We start from the raw sequence: 20,874 nt of genomic DNA on the forward strand, positions 1-20,874 counted from the left end.
ACTATCAATGTTCTCATTTAAACAAGGCCCAAGTTAAAGTGTATCTTGCAGGCCAAACACTGCCTTGTAGGAGGCAGTGTGGTCCAGTGGTTAAAGTCCAGGGCTTGTAACCAAAAAGTCACCGGTTTAAATCCCTCCTCTGCTACTGACTGACTGACTCACTCACTGTGTGACCCTGAGCAAGTCACTTAACCTCCTTGTGCTCCATCCCGCAGATGAGATGTTAAATCAATGTCCTATTGTAAGTGACTCTGTATATAATGCACAGTTCACAGCCTACCTCTGTAAAGCACTTTGTGATGGTGGTCCACTATGAAAGATGCTATATAAAAATCAAGATATTTTTATTATTATACGTTTCTGTATTTATTTCATCAAGAAATACAATTATTTTTATGTGGGTAAAAAATATTTATAAACAACAAAGATACAATGGATTTTGTGTGGTGTATGGCCACACCCACTCAAAAATCATGCTGGCCAAAAAAAAACCAGAAGTTACGTACGAAACAGTAACCACACGTGGCGACTGCTGCTGAAAACATCGAAGATGAAGTCGAAGACCCAATTAATTTTAAGGAACAGGGGCCACAACCCTATATTTTTGAACCAACGGCGAGGCAGCGGGATCCCATTACTCTATACTGTATACTGTACTCAATACGCACTTTCACAACAGCCTTGACTTGAAGGCGAGTTATATTTTTCAAATCTTATTTTCATTACAAAAAAAAAAAAAAAAAACTTGCCTTATATTTGGGCTAATATGGGTGTGTGTGTGTTCATGGTGGTTTCCTATAAAACCTTAATAATATATTTATTTAAAAAAAAAAAAATAATTTGACGTGCACTGAAGGTATCGCGTCTGACTTCAGCCTGACTCATTGCTTGCGTCTAAATCAAGTAAGTAAGCAAGTAAGTCGCCCTCTGGATAATCACTGTCGAGAAAGTGCACGCCACAAGCGACAGAATTGTTTTGGTGAACGGATTTCGCGGTGAAGTCCTCTCTTTTGACTTGTACAAACTGCACCCTGGAGTGAAATACGGCACACTTTTTTCCTGGAAAGGCATGCACCCGATGCCCTATCAGGTTGGGGTTTGTGCAACCCTCGCACACGCACGTATTCACCATATTATTATTACTATTATGATTTTTTTTATCTCACAAACCTGTAGGCCAGACATACAGGCCGAGAACTGTTTCCCTTTTGATACGTCACGCGTCCACATTAATCACATTTTAGTGGCCTATAAAATGTTTTTTTTTTTAAATAATAATGCTAATATTCTTTATAAACACTGCTGCATCCAGTTCAGTGATAAGAAAAAACCTGCAAGATACACTTTAAGGTTTTCTGAAATTGATCTATTTACTGTAAGTTTGTACCTTTTGCAAAACATAGTGCAATCTTTGCACAGAGCAAAAGCTCAGTAAATCTGTCCCACTGGTTCATATAAAATCATTCCTAATGAAGACAAAGTTTAACTACATAGTTTGCAGAAGCGCATCAGACTGAATTAAACTCCTAATTCATGTATTATACAAGTTCTGCCATCAATCACGGTGACTGTAACCCTTGTTTGATTAATACATCTATCAGCTTTGGAAATGGAGTTAAAATAAAGCCCTGTAAATATTAAAAGCTTTCTAATAGGGTTTATTATTTTCTAATATTTTTATTATAGAGCCAAGATTAGGTCCTAGGTCAGATAATCCTTAGATAGTGGGTTTTTTAATAGGATTTTTCCTCAAAAAAAAAAAAGAAATTGTAATGAGAATTAATAGATCTTTTAAGTACGCTGAAAAAAAGTTTCAAAGAGTCTGTGCTAACTAGATATCCCTAAGAAAGAACTGAGTGCATGCGATGTATACACAACATTGCAGCCTTTTATTAAGACCCAAACAAAAATGATTATTAAGCAGAGGCCTGGGAGTGTGTCGCTGTTGTTTTTCAAAGCCGTTCTGCTGTTCAAACTGTGAACGCATTGCATCTGCTATTCTTGGAGCCGCATCAGAACCTCTCCTCCTAAGTTCTGACCTTTCTGTTAGACTCAGTTATATAAACCTCCTCTCCATTTGTACAGAGTGATATTTAATCACAATATTTGGACATGGCAGGTTCCTGGTGCTAAAAGCGTGTGCTTGTGGGTAATTGGTTTGCTGGTGTCAAGTGCATTGATGTCATCTCCCTGGTTTACAAGCAGAGGGGCTGGCAATGGGCATGCTGCAGCGTGAGGAGGCTGTTGAAATAAATTAAAATGTTTACTGTTACATGGGAACAAAGTGTTCCTTTGGCAGGAAGATCCTCTTTGCCTTCCTGTTGTGTTATAGTTTTTACTGGAAGATAAATGAACCACAAAGCCAAAACTACAGCTTATAAATTCTGAAGGCCGATTGTATAATACTGTAATACTTTAAACACTGCATTCCTTTCTACATTATGTGTATATTATTATACAGGTCCAGTGGAAATGACTGAAATGTAGTTTCTGAAACCATTCAATACAAGAGCTTCAGATCTTCTTATATTCTAGTATCCCCTTGTCTTTTTACGATGCTTGCAATGATTCTGAACTACTCAAATACTGAGTTGCTTTAACTTTTTGATATGATCTGTGTTGAGGTGCTTTTGCCTGAGTTCGGGAGCTGCTCTTCAGTTCTAGCTGCAGATATTTGGTAGATCAGCCAACATGTCACTCCAGGAAAACACTGAAACAGACAAAAGGTGCATTAAAAACGATTAGTAAGCCCCAAAAGAAACTTCTGCAATGCTTTGATAAGTGTTTTAATGATTGAAGAAACAGAGAAAGGGGGACTTCTAGTCAAGGTTTTGTACCACCTGAACGTACTAACTAACTAACTACAAGCAACAGGACCGTACTGATATTGCATCAAATCAACTCTGCAACCAGTATATTGATATGCAGTTTCCACATACTGAGCGATGTTGAATATTAAACACTTAGAAGTATTATACATATATAAGGTAAAACTTTGCATGACATGTCTCTAATGACTGTGTATTTACATAGTAGTTACATTGTAAATACATGTGTGCTTACACACAATTACATTGCTATTATGCATAGTTACAATGGACTTTTTGCATGATATATGTAAGTAGACAATTGTGTCAGAAAAAGGTTGGGTTAGGGTAAGGGATAGGGTTACAGTTAAGGTTATAATGTGCAAAAAGACTCATACATTAAGTACTTAGTAACTATGCATAATAACATTGTTATTACAGTAACTACTATAGAGTTAACATAAAGACAGTTAATGTAAAGTGTTACCATATATAATTAAATTAAAAGAAAATGACACAATTGCCAGGTGATACAGTATATGCCAGTAGTATGTGAATACAATACAGTATATAGCATACTGGTGGAATTCTCCCAGAAGACAGTGTGCAATGAACTTTGATTGTTTAATGACGGGTTCTCAGTAATCAGCACGCTACCAAAGTTGCATGTAAACAGGGATTCATGTTCCAGACACATTAATACGTATTCCACATACTTATATGCTGCAGTATGCAGAATACTAAGGCAATGTCAATGTACCATGTGCTACTCTACCCTATGGGGGGAGTTCACCTGCCATAATGGAGAGGTGTACGGATACAGCTGCAGACTCCCCCATTGTTACCACCTGCCCCCTCCGCTCTAAGCTCTAAATCAATCAATAAAGAGGGCCACTTACCTAAAGTTCCTTCAGTCCCAGGGGGCAGCCTGTTTCTTTATTGCCATTAAGGACAGCCCCAGTGTCTTGCATGGCTATGATCCCACTGGCAGCGCAGCTAAACTTGAGCCCAATGATTTACATGGTCAGCAGCCTATTGTCTGGGGCTGGCAGGGAGCCTTTCTTTGGATTAAGTAGCCTTTCCACTGAGAGTTGCAATCAATGCGATCAGAACAAGTTCTAAAGGGTTAAGGCATCTTTCTTTCTTTCTTTCTTTCTTTCTTTCTTTCTTTCTTTCTTTCTTTCTATTTTAAGGAAAAATAATCCCTTCCTGACCCCCCCTTGCTCCGATGCGTCTTTAAATAAATGCGACTGGAATTATACGCAAACAGAAAAAAAAAAAAGCTGAACATTTTGGCACTCGTATATCATTATCAGATCCTGAGCGCTTGCCAAAAAGACTCCTAGCAGTCAAAACAAGGTTCTCAGTGTAGAAAATTAAAGATGTGTTAGTGTTTTACAGAGTGAATTATCAGATTACTTGGGGACGATGGTTATCTTGCGTAAAGAAAGGATTTTAAAGCCCCTTAAATGAAGGTGGAGGCTGCCGTCAATACTTCCTGACACCCCCCAGTAACTTGGCCCTGTCTTAGGGTGACAAACAAGGTGAAAAAACTGCTTCTTTTTAATGAGGAAAAGAAGGTTTACTGGGGAATGGGGAGGCTGTGTGCAGCCCAGCTTTTGATTCTAAAACGATATATATATATATATATATATATATATATATATATATATATATATATATAGCTGCAGGCAGGTTGAAATGAGAGATAAAGTAATAATTTGAATTGATTGACAATCCCCTTCCATGGGTCTTGCCAGTTTAGCTAACAGAAACGCTGACATACTTAACACACCCAACCTTTCACCAGCAGAGGGAACTGATCCCAAGGGGTCAAGCAAGACTTTTGTGCAGTTTATCACCCCTTGCTACAGGCCTGATAACAGTTCCTAAATAACCTTTTATATGTCAGCAAAGATATGCAGATACAGTAACACTTATTTGTATGTGGTGTTGTATGCTTCGTATTTAATCTCTATTGTTTAATACTAATTAAGTAATAGAAAAAAAAACAGATGTTATTGTTTACTCACCTTTCTAAAAGGAGGTGTGACAAAATCAAACAGAGAACAGCACGCTTAAATTCATTTAAATACTGGGAAAACTGTCCCAAAAGTCCACTTGGCTTGAACGACTGTAATCCTACCAAGAAGCAAAGGGCACTATCCCTGCTTCTGCCAGTGCTTTATCTATGTTTTGAATTTGACTCAAGGTTGGGCAGTGGTCAGAGGAGATCAGGGTAGTCGTCAGACCTCAGTGGTGCAGTGAAGTGACATGGCCCTCATGACATGCGGTGGAGTGAGACTAATAAAGAGTTCTGACTTCAAATGGAAAACAAAATCCTTGGTGCTAAGCAACACATCCATAATCCCACTCAGAATGTATAAAAAGGGAGAAATCTAATCCCTCATAAGTAAAAAGTATACTCACAAACATAATCTCCATGTAGATCTGCTTCCTTCTATCAGGAGTTCTTAAGATCAGAGGAGGGTGGGGGTTGGAGGGGAGGGGGGTTGGTTAAGTATAACTGGTAAAGACCAATAATTAATCTGTTACCCTGATCAGGTTATTTTTTCAATGCTGATTTCTAAATGTTTTCTGCAGATGCTTGTACAGTAGGTCCACAAACATCACCATCTTGGTTTTTCGCCCAAACTTTTTAGAGTTAAAGAAAGGTTTACTAAAAACACCACCTGGTCGATTACATCCCTAAATGGTAAACGACAAACATATAATTGTTCTGATGCTACAACAAATCATATTCACTAGACAAATGAAAGCTCATTGATAACTTGCTATCACCCACCAGATGTATAGTAAGAGGCTGTGGAGGTGATGTTTCCCAGTCAATGATAATGCTATTGTATCCTTGTGGCCCTACACTTTGTATAGTTTTTTCATTGGTGTTCTAGGGTGATCTTTACACCACGGCCAGGGATAACTTCTTTCATGGACCTGCTTCAACATAATTTCAATTTCAAATGCTCATATTGGATACTATTCACAAAAACTGTAAGGGTAGTTTGAAGGAGTGTTTTGTTTAGGACTTTGTAAAGCCTATTTTGATTAACTGATTTAAGGTTGCACTGTTTAAGCTAATATATGTATTTTTTTATACAGACTCCTTACAAAAAGCAGTCTTATAAAAAAAACAAGCATTGTACATTCATACATTTAACATGTTCTGTGAATAGGGAAAGGAAGATTATGCTACTGAAAAGTTCTTAAATAGCAAAAACAGACGATTTGATTGATTCAAACCTGTCTGATAAATTTAGCAGGATTGTCTTCACAATGAAAAGCAATAATTTGAGGGTACGATACTTCAGTGTGACTTCTGTACTGGAAAACACTGTACTGTAACTTCAGTACATCGCAAAAAAGAGTTTGCAGTAGCTTGACAAAAAAAAAATGGATCATTTTTCATGGGTATACCCAGTAATCTATGTCGACACGGCTGTGGTGTGTCAAACAGCGATGGGCTTGTGAATTAATTTGTGAAATAAAAAGACCCCAAGCAACCAGATAGCTTGCAAGTGAAAAAGTTATACATGATGCATATGGACATTTTACTACATATACGTTGCTGCTTGCACAGTGTATTGCAACTGCTTTTACAGTAAATTTGGATATTTGCCAGTGTGCCCACGCTGGAATGGTACAAGTCACAGCGTATGCTATAAACTGGTCAAATGCTGATTGTCCAGCAGTCCTGTGTGGTTGAGCCGATGTTTTCATTAGGTGATGAATCAGAGGATGTGAACTGTTGGTTAAAGGGCTAATTTATCCCATTTCCATTTTCAGAATATTTATTTTCGATCCCGATTCTATAATGTGTGTCTTGTGTAATTCTCTGATGTTGTTTCTGCCCTGCAAATTATTTAGCAGGCTTGCGAGCAAATGTCCTTTTTTAACCACGGTAGTTGCTTGTCAAAAAAAAAAAAAAGATTTCATTTCATTTTTTTATGTATGCCCATTTGGAATCTATTAAAACATCCCTCTCATTTGTGTATCTCTAGGAAGACTAAACTTGTATTTCTTTAATAAGGTAATTGGTGCAAATTGTTAGCTAGTACAAAAGCTGTAAAACCAGGCTATAGTGTACCTGTATATCTGTCACAAAGGATAATGACAGAGTTAATTAAATACCCATCTATTTTCCCTTTATAAAAGTAATAACATTTGGAGCACTGCCTGTCCTTTTAGGGCTAAAACCTTCCATTGTTTACATGGATATGTGTGTAACAGAAACACCAGACAGAGCCTGCACATGTTTTATTAGACTCATTTTTTATTAAGATTCTATTTTGGATTTTAGTTTCATAGATTAAAGATAATGTAATTAGAATATTTTTACCATGTGTCAAATATATTCTTTAATCATATGCTACACATATCTATGGCATATTTATGTTAAGATATATAAAAAATGGCATATATATATAAATGATTTAAATGATTAAAAATAAAAATGAATAAATAAATACAACATTTTATCATTTCAATCTTGTGTACATCGACATTTTTTCATATACTGTAATATATAGTGAGTGTGTGTGCGTGAGATTTAGAAGCATAATGTTTATTTATATTGCAAATTTACGAACTAAAAAAAGTTTTAAACCAATGGCAGCTATGCACCAAATTCTTTTTCTGTGAGAAACAAAGTGGTAGTTTAACCTCTGACCCAAACAACAATCCCTCTTGCATACAAACACAGGAATTTCTGTTGGGGGTTTATGTTATTTTTAAAAATAATGGTCCTGCAAATCTGGATATGTCATGCAGTTTATATTTTCTAAATAAAGGATTTCAATGAAAACGTTTCCTTCTGACTTGAATCGAGGAGCTTGCTTTATTTCTGCGTGGAATATTTTCACAGTTTACAGGACACTTGCTCTAGTGAGGCACTTGCCTGAGCCATCCAGAGCGCAGAGATCTCAGAAAGTTGCTCTGGAAAAACAAGTTTTGTCAGAAAACATTCTATAAACAGCTGGGCTCCCTTTTTAGGGATTGTTTAGAAGGACAGGAAGAAAAAATAAACATTCTCAAGGAGCAAGAGCTTTTCTTCTTTTTTTTTTCTTTTACTTTTTAAGAGGACTGGTGACAATGCAACCTACTACTTGCTAGCAGGGTTCAGCCAACAGTTGCAATTTGAATAGGAGCATTTTGTTTTTCTCTTCTGGGCACAGGATTGACATGGGGGGTCGTTCTTAATTGGACTCTCGTTGACCCTGCTGTGTGGCTTCCTCAAGATGACCACTGAATCCTCAACTTCAGTATTTTAGTATTTAGTTTATGAACAGCTACAATAGGTCACACTTAAAGAGTAGTACAGAGGCATTTTCAATTCTCTGACCTATCAACCCCTGGCTGAATGGCTTGTGATTTGAACTCCGCCAACCCCTCTTCAAGCTATAGTGATTGCATTAAGAATCCGAAATCAAACAAAAGTAAAAAGAAAACACAAAATGAAATCCCTGGTGACGGGACTTCTGTTTGGGTTGCTCTATCCCAATATACAATTTAAAAACCATGTGTCCCTCTGATACACCGTGCCTAAGAAGACAATGCAAGCATTTTGAAATGTAGGCAGAGCACATTCCAAAGGGCCTCTCAGACAGGGGCTAATACATGAAATGCAAAGGGTAGATCAGAGACTAATAAGCAAGAGCATGATGTGTTTCAAAGACACCAGAAGCTGCAAAACCCAAAGGCTGCACGGTTATATAGTTATCGAAACCCCCTTTTTAAATTGTGGTTCTTTTAATAATGACAATACTACAATTTATAATAATATGTATTTTTTTCTGTCCTGTTCAATATCTACCAGAGTAAATTTGCACAGTCATTTTTCCATGGTTATACTATGCATTTAACATGGTTTGCCATGTTTTTTTTTAATATGCTTTACCTATTTGTGCTTAACTATGTGTTACTGTGCTTTCTCTATGCTTTTATAAGGGTGTTTAATTTTTCAATTGCTTTTTGTGTACCGTGCTATCAGAAAACAGACATTGTTGTTGACAGTTTGTTTACATTCCCCAAAGTTTTAGCCCCCCCCACAGCCCGCTCAAAAGCAGCTTATAGAAACCATTCGATCAATCTTACTGTCCAGCAGGCATGCTTTAGCAGTAGGAGGTGAGGAATGACTCAAGCCATGCTCAAGAAGCGAAACAACAAATAAAAAAGGGGATTTTTTTTCAAACAGTTTTTGCTACACAAAGTGCATTTTTCAGGAAACACCTACAGAGCTGCTGTAAGTGGGCGAGAACCTTAAAAAAAGTGTTGAAATGGCAATTTAGTTAGGAGAACTTTTGACACTGCAAAACAGACAGAGAGCACTATACACTTAATAGATACATTTGGAAAATGAGCATCAATGATGTTATATAGGATGTTAAAATAAGAAAACAGGGGACAGTTGACATTTATAATATCTTCTCCCATGTGCACCTGTAGCAGGATGCCCTGATCTAAGATTTACTGTTGCATTAAAGGCTCACTGTAGACTCTGTGCCGACCAAGGTTTTAAAATCTATTTTCTTCCTAGCATTATCACAGATCTTTTTTTATATGTATTCACTTTGATTCAAAACTTCTGTTACAAGTACTGTACAATGCAGTAGATTGAAACCCATCAAATCCTTTTCAGGCTGATCGCAGCTGGACCACTAGAGTGAAACCTGAGCTGCAGCACTGCGTGTGATTTCTCACCAGGGAGCACTTCTACCATCTTTGAAATACCTGCAGATTTTAAATTGCACACAAATCATGTAAAGAAGGAACATATTTTCAACAGAAGAAACAGGGAACCTAGGATAATATTGTTAATAAGAGTTAAGAAACCTGATTCGAAAACCTTGGTTAGCACCCCTGTAACTGCTTTTGTTTTTGTGATACATGGGATTTAAATACCACAGCTTCAAGCCTTGATATTGAGCTATGTTATAATAGCTGAAAGTCTAAATTCTAAACCAACTGAAACGATAACCAGTGTAAATTCTACAATAAATGATATAAAAAGGTTGCTTCAATAGAAAAACAGGGCAGGGATTTTTGCAATGCAGCAGCATCCCTGCATAGCATCAGGCAGCAGTGTTATTACAGGAGGGTTACAGTGGCTTGTAAAAAGCTTGTTAACACAAAGCCCTGTTCAGATGTTAATTGCCTAATTGACTAATTAATTTTTCTATAAAGGGATGTCGAAAAAAAAAAAGCTGTTGCTAATTGAAACTGACTAATTGTTTAATTATATCTTGGGGGGTGGTAAAAGAAAGGAGAGAAAAAAGCAAGCCAAAGTTGAGTGAGAGGCAGGAGGATGTGGAGGGGGGAGTTTGTTTTGTATTTGCATATCGTATTTGAGGTTTCCAAGGGTTTAAAGGGTAACAGCTTGCCCCAGCCCGTACTGCAGACCTGCTCCAGTGACAACAGCACAGTCCAAGCTCCACAGCACTGGTTTGAGATAATCAGCCTATTGTTTAGGAGACAGCAGTTAAAACTCACGAGAAAGACAAGGCTGTTCTGTTTCGTGTACTCCTCCCACTCATTGCTGATAGGCTGAGAGTGAAAATATCTCATCAATATTGTCCAACACAAGGGATGGGCCAGCTGAGCCAAACAGCTCTAGGCTATTTTAGAAAATCTTTTTTTATGTATGTATGTATGCATGTCTGTATATGTGGTTAATTCAATTTGTTTGCATGTATGTATGTATGTATGTATGTATGTATTTATTTATTTATATAGGAAATTAACCCATTGAGGCTGAGGTCTCATTTACAAGGGGTCCTGTCAAACACAGACACAATCATACATAAAACAACACAATTAATATTTGTGTGGTCCAGTCTTAGACAGTAACAACAAATAAACAAAGGAGCAGTAATACAGCAGTTTTTTTTTTCTTTTCAATGTGGACTAAAAGTAAAGCAATGGCAAGGAGTTTTGAGCAAATCCCCAATACGCTCTTTATAACCAAAACATGAGGATATCAAATTCCATTCTTAAACCATGTGAAGAAGTGTTCCAGGTTTTTGGGAGTCGATAAGAAAAAGCCAATTCTCCTAATCGTGTCCGTATCCTTGGGACTACCAAACTACCAGAATCATGCAATCGCAAACTATAGCAAGTATTGACCTTTTTGACCAAAGTATTAAGATAATCAAGAACCATTCCTTTAATAACTTAAAAACGAAGCAATACCAGTGATAAAGCCTTCGATTTGTCAATTAGAACCATCCTAGTTTTTTATACATCTGGCAATGATGTGTCAAAAAAGGACACTCTGAAACAAAATGGCAGCATGAATTATATATTGCATCTAATTTTTGCAAAGACTGCTTGGAAGCAAACTGATAGATAAAATCACCATAGTCCAAAACAGGTAGACTAATAACAGTCACTAATTTTAATCTGCTAGCCTGAGAAAAAAAAACAAAAAAAACCCAAAGACTTCTTATTCCTAAAAAGGAAACCTAGTTTAGGTGATAATTAAATATAAGCTGCTCATCAATCCATATGCCTAAATATTTATAGGAGGAAACCTTCTTAAGTGATTCACCATACAAAGTAGTAATAACCCAGGTCTGATTACCAATTTTCTTCTCCTGTATGTATGTATGTATATGTATATGTGGTTAATTAATTTTGTTCATGTATTGACAGGTCTGGGGACCAAAGCCTTCACTATTTATCCATAATATTGGATGAATGACTCAAGCATGCCTTAAGATAGCCCAGAAGGGACCAATTATGAAATCAGTGTAATACTAGCCAAAACTTGTCAACTTGACTGATTCAGTTGAAGTTTTTCATGCTTCCCACAGGAAACCTAATAAGTTATTCTGGTTGGACTGAGTATAATAATAATAATAATAACAATAATAATAATAATAATAATAATAATAATAATAATAATAATAATAATAATAATAATAATATAAAAAGCAAATGCACAATAGTATCATATTAACAGATGAATCATTCATTGCGATATATCAATTATAAAGTGTTCATAGTTGTATACTGTGTTTGTGTGTGTTTGCATGTGCGTGTGCGTGTGCGTGTGCGTGAGTGAGGGGAACAGTCAATTAACCATGCCATCAAAGACTCTTTTTAGTTTGGTAAAAAGCGGAATAAATTGAGCCAGAAGCAGTCAAACAAAAACATCTTGTTCTTGTCTAAATTGCTCTGTATGCATGTTAATTAGAAATAAATCCTACCAGTATAATTTCATCTATAAGCACCGTGGGCACAATTTTAAGGCGATTAATGCCAGTGGCAAAGTATAAAATTCGGAGGTTATCTGCTCCGTTGCTTAATTGTAAAACTGATAATATGCAAGTAGGGTATTCTGCAAATTCCCTCCTTAATCATGGATGTTAAGACTATGCTAAGCAAACCCCAAAACTGTCTCTTCAGAAAAAAATATCTTCTGAACTTAGGGATGGTTAAGAAAAGGTCCAAGATCCAGCGATTAAAGTGTTAGCATTGTTCAAAAAAGGATTTCATGCCTAACACAGTGTTGTTGTTTTTTTAGAATTGAAAGATGAATGGCACAAATGTTTTTTTTTGTTTTGTCAAAAAGGATTAAACCTAAGGAAGTGTACGAAATATTTTTTTCCTGTGTTATTTTAAAATATATTTTTTGTAACACTTTACATTAAGTGTCTCTAATTACTGTGCATTTACATAATAGTTACTTGGTAAATGCACATTATTACAATGTTATTATGCATAGTTACAATGGACTTCATGTGTACATCTTTTTGTAAGTACACAATTTTATCAGAAAAGGGTTAGGGTGTGTTAGGATTAGGGTTAGGGTTAGGGTGGGTTAGGATTAGAGTTGGGGTTAGGATGAGGGTGAGAGTGGGGTTTAGAGTGAGGATTAAGGTTAGTGATAGGGTTATATCAGTGTATTTATGATAGGGCAGCAGTGTGGAGTAGTGGTTAGGGCTCTGGACTCTTGACCGGAGGGTGGTGGGTTCAATCCCAGGCGGGGGACACTGCTGCTGTACCCTTGAGTAAGGTACTTTACCTAGATTGCTCCAGTAAAAACCCAACTGTATAAAATAATGTGTAAAAAAGAATGGAATTGTATGTAAAAATAATGTGATATCTTGTAACAATTGTAAGTCGCCCTGGATAAGGGCATCTGCTAAGAAATAAATAATAATAATACACAGTAATTAGAGACTCTTAATTTAAATTGTTACCGGGTTCCACATTTTACTGCAAGGTCATTGGACCCCACAACATCAGACAAAGATGAACCTGCTTCAAAGTTAACATAAACTTTAATTGTATCAAGAATATGACAAACGAATGACACCACCTCATCCTCCCGCTGGCAAGGGCATCAATAAGGGTATTGCACTTATCTTATGAATATATATAGTACTGTGGAAAAGTTTTAGGCAAGTGTGAAAAAATGCTGTAAATTAAGAATGCTTTCAAAAATAGACATGTTAATAGATTATATTTATCAATTAACTAAATGCAAAGTGAGTGAACAGAAGAAAAATCTAAATCAAATCCATATTTGGTGTGACCACCCTTTGCCTTCAAAACAGCATCAATTCTTCTAGGTACACTTGCACAAAGTCAGGGACTTTATAGGCATATAGTCAGGTGTATGATTAAACAATTATACCAAACAGGTGCTAATGATCATCAATTCAATATGTAGGTTGAAACACAATCATTAACTGAAACAGAAACAGCTGTGTAGGAGGAATAAAACTGGGTGAGGAACAGCCAAACTCAGCTAACAAGGTGAGGTTGCTGAAGACAGTTTACTGTCAAAAGTCATACACCATGGCAAGACTGAGCACAGCAACAAGACACAAGGTAGTTATACTGCATCAGCAAGGTCTCTCCCAGGCAGAAATTTCAAGGCAGACAGGGGTTTCCAGATGTGCTGTCCAAGCTCTTTTGAAGTAGCACAAAGAAACGGGCAACGTTGAGGACCGTAGACGCAGTGGTCGGCCAAGGAAACTTACTGCAGCAGATGAAAGACACATCATGCTTACTTCCCTTCGCAATTGGAAGATGTCCAGCAGTGCCATCAGCTCAGAATTGACAGAAAACAGTGGGACCCTGGTACACCCATCTACTGTCCGGAGAAGTCTGGTCAGAAGTGGCCTTCATGGAAGACTTGCGGCCAAAAAGCCATACCTCCGACGTGGAAACAAGGCCAAGCGACTCAACTATGCACGAAAACACAGGAACTGGGGTGCAGAAAAATGGCAGCAGGTGCTCTGGACTGATGGGTCAAAATTTGAAATATTTGGCTGTAGCAGAAGGCAGTTTGTTCGCCGAAGGGCTGGAGAACAGTACACAAATGAGTGTCTGCAGGCAACAGTGAAGCATGGTGGAGGTTCCTTCCAAGTCTGGGGCTGCATTTCTGCAAATGGAGTTGGGGATTTGGTCAGAATTAATGGTCTCCTCAATGCTGAGAAGTACAGGCAGATACTTATCCATCATGCAATACCATCAGGGAGGCATCTGATTGGCCCCAAATTTATTCTGCAGCATGACAACAACCCCAAACATACAGCGCAAGTCATTAAGAACTATCTTCAGCGTAAAGAAGAACAAGGAGTCCTGGAAGTGATGGTATGGCCCCCACAGAGCCCTGATCTCAACATCATCAAGTCTGTCTGGGATTACATGAAGAGAGAGAAGCAACTGAGGCTGCCTAAATCCACAGAAGAACTGTGGTTAGTTCTCCAAGATGTTTGGGCCAACCTACCTGCCGAGTTCCTTCAAAAACTGTGTGCAAGTGTACCTAGAAGAATTGATGCTGTTTTGAAGGCAAAGGGTGGTCACACCAAATATTGATTTGATGTAGATTTTTCATCTGTTCACTCACTTTGCATTTTGTTAATTGATAAATATAAACTATTAACATGTCTATTTTTGAAAGCATTCTTACTTTACAGCATTTTTTCACACCTGCCTAAAACTTTTGCACAGTACTGTGTATATATATATATATATATATATATATATATATATATATATATATATATATATATATATATATATATATATATATAATTTCAGTGTGAGGAAGGTAATCTTCTGTTTGTGCAGGTGTTTTATCTGCTCTTGTCCCTTAGGAATAACAGTGCTAAGAGGTAAAATGGGTCATAAATTAAAATGCAGGGATATCTGATCAGACCAAGTCATTTCCCTTAATAATCACATTCAAACTCGCCACCGTTCGCACAGGAAGAAATAAAGTGCTAAATATTCAGCATCATTCATCTTGAATGGAGAGAAGGTGTCTTAAAGATGCAGTGTCTGTTTCCTCCCTGTCATCTCAATTACAATACATGGTGGGGAAAGGGGGTGCTTTTTTCTTTAAAACAAAAATACTACACATTAGAGTTTTGCACAAGCAATTATTTACAAAACCGTTTTGAGAGTACATGTACGTACAAAAATTCTCTCAAGTTAAAGAGTGCATTTGAAAAAGAAAATAAGCTAGTATTTTCTGCTCTGGCTTTTGTATTCCCATAATATTGCATGTTTATTTCACGTATTGTCTCTCGCTGCCTTTGCGGGGTGTCACTTGGGACCCTTTAGTAAGAAGAAACAGCTTAACCTCAAGAGTCTATTCTAAAATAGATAACCCAGTAAAATGAATACACCATACCCAGTTCTCTAAAACGATATGAGCTGAACTACAATATTCCACAGTCATTTGAACATGAAAATACTGTTTGTACTAGCTTTTAGACTTGAAAGTTTGAAACGAAAGACAAGAAAGAGCAGGGCCATCTGCTGTAGCTGTTCAGCTTTTTTCATTATCTAGTTGTTTGTTGGACCGTTTTATTAGCAAAAACATCTATTTGACCTTTACCTTATAACTTACAAAACATAAAGTATGCATAAGTTATAATACAGTACTAGTTCAATTTAACTGACCAAATATGTAAAAAAAGGTCCCTCAGATGTTACCTACTACTGTGCATTAAAGCAATACCGATTGTCAATTGTCATTCAAAATGAAAGCCTGTATTTGCTTGAAATGTCAATTTTCTCTCTTTACATCATTTTTTGCCAGTTGTTAGCAGTACTACCTCAGCCTGGATTTTCGTTAATACGTTTCAGCCCCATATGTGCAATCTCCCAAATCTCCTAAAGCTTTCAAATTACATCCGAAAGGATGTGGGTTTGAAATGTTGCCTCACCTGCAGTTCTGTGAAGTGCGTCGCTCTCCCAGGGCCCCCAGCACACAATCTCACACTTGTGCTCAGCAGTGCTGCCACTGGCACCCTGCCCACACTCGGGGAGCTTGACATACCTGACTGGAACACTGGGCATTGAAAACATTCTGTAGAACCCTGTGTGGAGCAGACTCAGGAGTTTCAGATGCACTTCAAATTACAGGCCATTAACTACATGTAGACAAACTTTAATTACTCTTTACTAATATTCACTGCATGCAATTTTACGTACCTTCCAACATTTGACAGATGAAAATAGGTACACTATATTGCTGATATTATTATTATTATTATTATTATTATTATTATTATTATTATTATTATTATTATTATTAAGGTTAGATCACATTTAAGGTAGTTGTTTTGGCTTTTAAACTGTAAAAACTACACATTAAAGATACAGCTACAGGCAGGAATGCAGTCTTATATTTTTCAGAATGAACCAGTGTTTATTTTATGGAGGGAGGGGTTTAGTTTATCAAGGTAATAGCCGTGTTTACCTCGACTGTGATTAAGTATTCTTTTTTTTTTTTTTTTTGTCTGTGCTGTATGTTTCAAATTCTAGTGAGATTTCATAGAAGAGCATGAAGTTATATCACAACAAAGCATAGTCTGTCAGCCTACTTGGGACAGAGTGGATATCAAAATTCGATTCACCCTATCAAGCTGTGAGGATCAGGTTACCAAAGTAATACAGCTGGTATTGTACCGGCCAAATCGGTACAGTTGGAGGGTATGCTTTTAGCACACAATTCTGTGATTGTTTCGTATCACTTTTTAAAAAAAAAGAGTAAAATAAATTATATATATTTTTTATATACATACATATATATATACTAAAATTAGACAATGACAAAGGCTACATATGCACAGAGGCTACAAACTAATTCCAAATTGTTATCTGGAATATTTTATATATTCGGTATTCTTCTAGATCTAACTGAACGTCACACCTCGTGCATAACAATTCCAAAGCGCTTTACACTGAAACAGTAAATTCCAAGCACATTGCCATGTTATTAGTGTCCAGTCATACCCAGGACTAATTGAACATTAAATATAAAGAAAGTTAATGAAAATGTCCTTTATCCCTGTTAAACTGTGCCTGAGACTGCATCTATTAAAGAGAAGAAATCGGAATACCTCCTTTCCGAATAGTGAAGGAGATAGATGTGTGTGTGTGTTCTGTAATGAAAGTAAATGGGCAGCACTTTGCTGTGAGATGACTTACAAATTCTTCATTCTGCCAATTTTACAGATTTGTTTTATTTTTCACAAACTTTTCTTTTATTTTCTTATTGGTACCTGAGCTATGCCAGCCCTTACCGACATGGAAGATACAAAAGTCCTAAAGCATCCATCACTTCTTATCCTGGCTGCTCCAAGTTGCCGATCTGGGGATCCCACAGGGAACCCCACTCAGAATGACGTGCAGCTCCCTTGAGCAGACACCTTCAGGACAACAGCCTTCCAACATCCACTGCCAAGCTCCTGGCCTGGGTGTAGAGAGATGGGTTTCTTGGTGTTGGGATCTGAGGAAGTCCATTGCCCTTCAGCAATTGTGGGAAACTACTGTGCTGAGCAAAACAAAACTGGACAAAAGCAGGGGATAAAAAAAATATTCATCACAAATAATATTCAACAACTCCTTAACTGTTCAAATAGTTTTATAATTGAAGAATTAACTATTTATTCTCCTCACTTGACCGATTTCACTGATTACAACAAAGTACAGTATGAACACAACAGGATCTTAGACAATGCTGTGGCAGTTAAATGTCTCATTACTTTTGATTTTAGGAAGACATAAACTGTGTTAATAGTAACACAAGTTGTCTTGTCCTTTCAGGCACAAACCTGTTTTTTCTGCGGGATACAAAAACATAATAATAAACACTGTCTGTACTATGGGGTGTATAAAATACTGTTGTTATTTTGTTCATACGGTTTCTTCATGGAATTGCCAAAACCACTGGCGTTTGCATCCCTGTATTACACAAACCACAGCAGAGAGGGAGACAATCTTAGCTGCTTGGTCCTGAAGCCTGAAGCTTTTTTAATTCCCAACAGACGTCGACGTGTCTCAGAAAGATCATTGCAGTGGGGATTGGGGAGTTAAACTGGTGCAAAAAACCCCCCCAAAAACAGTAAAACAAAATGGAATGATAAAGTAACTAAGAAACGAAGAAGAAGAAGAAGAAGAAGAAGAAGAAGAAGAAGAGAGATGTAGTGGAATCTCTGTTTAAAATATCGGCATTCCTTAGGGTTAAATCCGTATTGTTCCAAGGACTTCTTTGAACATCATTAGAAATGACTTGGAGTAAACAGGGTTAAAATCCATTTAAGAGGAACTAAAGAAATAACACGCAGAGGAAAGACAATAAATAACATTTGTAATTTAACATCAAAAGGCACTCCAATATAGATCACTATACTAGCTATACTTTAATGAACAGCACCCCCCCCCCCCCTTCCTTAATCACATTCAAATTGGTTAGTGTTCACAAAATAGAAATAGGTATTAGATAGCAATAAATTTTCATCAACGGCTAAGCCCGTTGCTTAATTGTCCTGTCCCAGGGCTTTGAAATTTCATTGTTCGTTAGGTGCTTAAGTCCCCCATCTCATTTTGTCTCTCTGACATTAGCGCTGAGGGCTCTAATACTCTAATAATTTGAATGGGGATTTGCATGATAGAGAGGGGAGCATTAAAATAAAAAAATAAAAGGGGGGAAACTGCTGCTTTCACTTCAAAAGTCACTTTGTTCAAAGTCAAATCACAGTATCTGTGAAGATGCACCGTCTCCTTTCTGACGAGGCAGGTACTGTACTGTGGAGGGGATGTGTTTCTGAATGCAAGATTTGAAAATGAATAAATAAAAGATGTATTTTGTTTGCAGAAAGATCTGATAGGGAGATTTTACACACACTCCCTTTGAGTAAGACGGGATCTCTCTGTTGGCCTCCCTGCTTGATACAGAGTGCCATGTCGGCTGGATTTGTCAGATAAACTACCCAGTATCACGGCTGCCTGTTTCTAATGAGATTTAGAATTTTATTTTATAAAATTTTTGCTTGGGTTCTGTGTCATACAGAATTATGACATAAAGATACAGTGAAAAATCTGAAATAGCAAGTTAGACAACAGCTAATAACTGATATCAGGCTTAAAGAGCATTGAAAGCAAGAGAGAACAAGTGGGTCTTGAGAGTTGATTTGAAGCGAGCGACGGTGGGAGCATCACGCACCAAAGCTGGGAGAGAGTTCCAGAGAGTCAGGGCCATGAAGCTAAAAGATCGCTTTCCGAGTGTGGTGAACTTTTGCTTGGGTATAACAAGCAAGCCAGAGTCAGAGGACCTCAACTTGCGGGCAGGGACATAGCGGGTCAGCAGGTTGGAGAACTACTCTGGACCTGTGTGATGAAGGGCATTGTAGGCAAGCAGGAGAATTTTGAAAGTAATCCTAATGCTTTTTGTTTGTTGAAATATTTAAATTAATGAAGGGCCTTATACAGATTAACCAAATTTGTGAATTACTGAATCGTGAATAACAAGGGAGCACATATAAATATTAAAATCAAAAAGGAAAAGGTAATGTAGGTACACAAAAGTGTGAATAATTGGTAAAATAATCAATGATATCAGGACGTTTTGGACTACAAGTCCTTCTTCAGCTGGGTGGTAAAAGCAGTGCTGTGAACAAGCTGGTCATACTCTATTTGATTGATTTTATTACACAGCAGTAAAGAGATGATTACATGGACAGCTTAGGCTTGGGCTACATTAACAATTCACCAGTTTTTTTTTAATTTCATTGGAGAATCTGCTAAACTGTCGCTCATAATATGCGCCCATGCAATATTCTCAAACTGCAGTTACATTGTATTTACAACATATGTTACACCACACTCTAACCACACTCTGGGATAATAGCCAGCTTGCTTAGTTTAGTAAACTGATCTCTTTTTTCTGTATCTTCCAGCAGGTATAATTAATACTCTGCTGTCTATCCATCCACCTGATTCCATTCTCTAGGGTTGGAGGTTGGTGTTTTAGTTGCCAATCAGTTCTTATAGACGTTCCAGTTTCCTTTGCCTGTAGACCCCTTCTCAAAAGGATGTGATCTAATCAATTTATTTACTTCCATTCATTTCAGTTGCTTTCCTTGACAGCAGTCGCCAAACAATTTCTCCTTCCAAATTGATGCCAATGTATGATGTGGCCCCTGTTTCTTTTTTGTTTTGAAATCTAGACAACCAGAGGATTTTAAGATAATAAAATACAATACAGGACACATCTTGCAAGTAGGCCACATGACCCAGTAGTGGATGAATCCTCTGTGTAAATATGCATGAGAAGCAGCAGAAATGATGGTCTGTCTCTTTGTTTGTTTCAAACGGGGTAAAATTTATGTGTGTGTGTTTGCACCAGAACACGTCTGTCTATGGTCTTTTTATAACTCTTTAAATGAATAACTAAAACTCCACGCTGTTTCAAATGGAAAATCACTGGCTTAGCATCTAATTTTACTAGTTGTGCTTACAATGCAGACACAAACTCAATAGAATATTATAGCAGCTGTTGGAGTCTATATTAGAAGAGCAGCAAAGCAAAGTGATGACTTAGTTCAAGTTTTATTTAGTTGAGATGTAATTAGTTGGTGGAGAGAAACGCAGCTCACCTGCTAAAGAAAGGGGACTTTTTAAATTAATTTGCATCAGAAATAGTTTTCACAAGTGTTATACATTTATATCTGATGCAATCCCACTACAATTTGTAACATAAACACAGTTGTATTTATATAGAGGATACACCATGAACTTGCAT

This window comes from Acipenser ruthenus, chromosome 30, assembly GCF_902713425.1.
Source record: "Acipenser ruthenus chromosome 30, fAciRut3.2 maternal haplotype, whole genome shotgun sequence".
Taxonomy (NCBI): Eukaryota; Metazoa; Chordata; class Actinopteri; order Acipenseriformes; family Acipenseridae; genus Acipenser; species Acipenser ruthenus.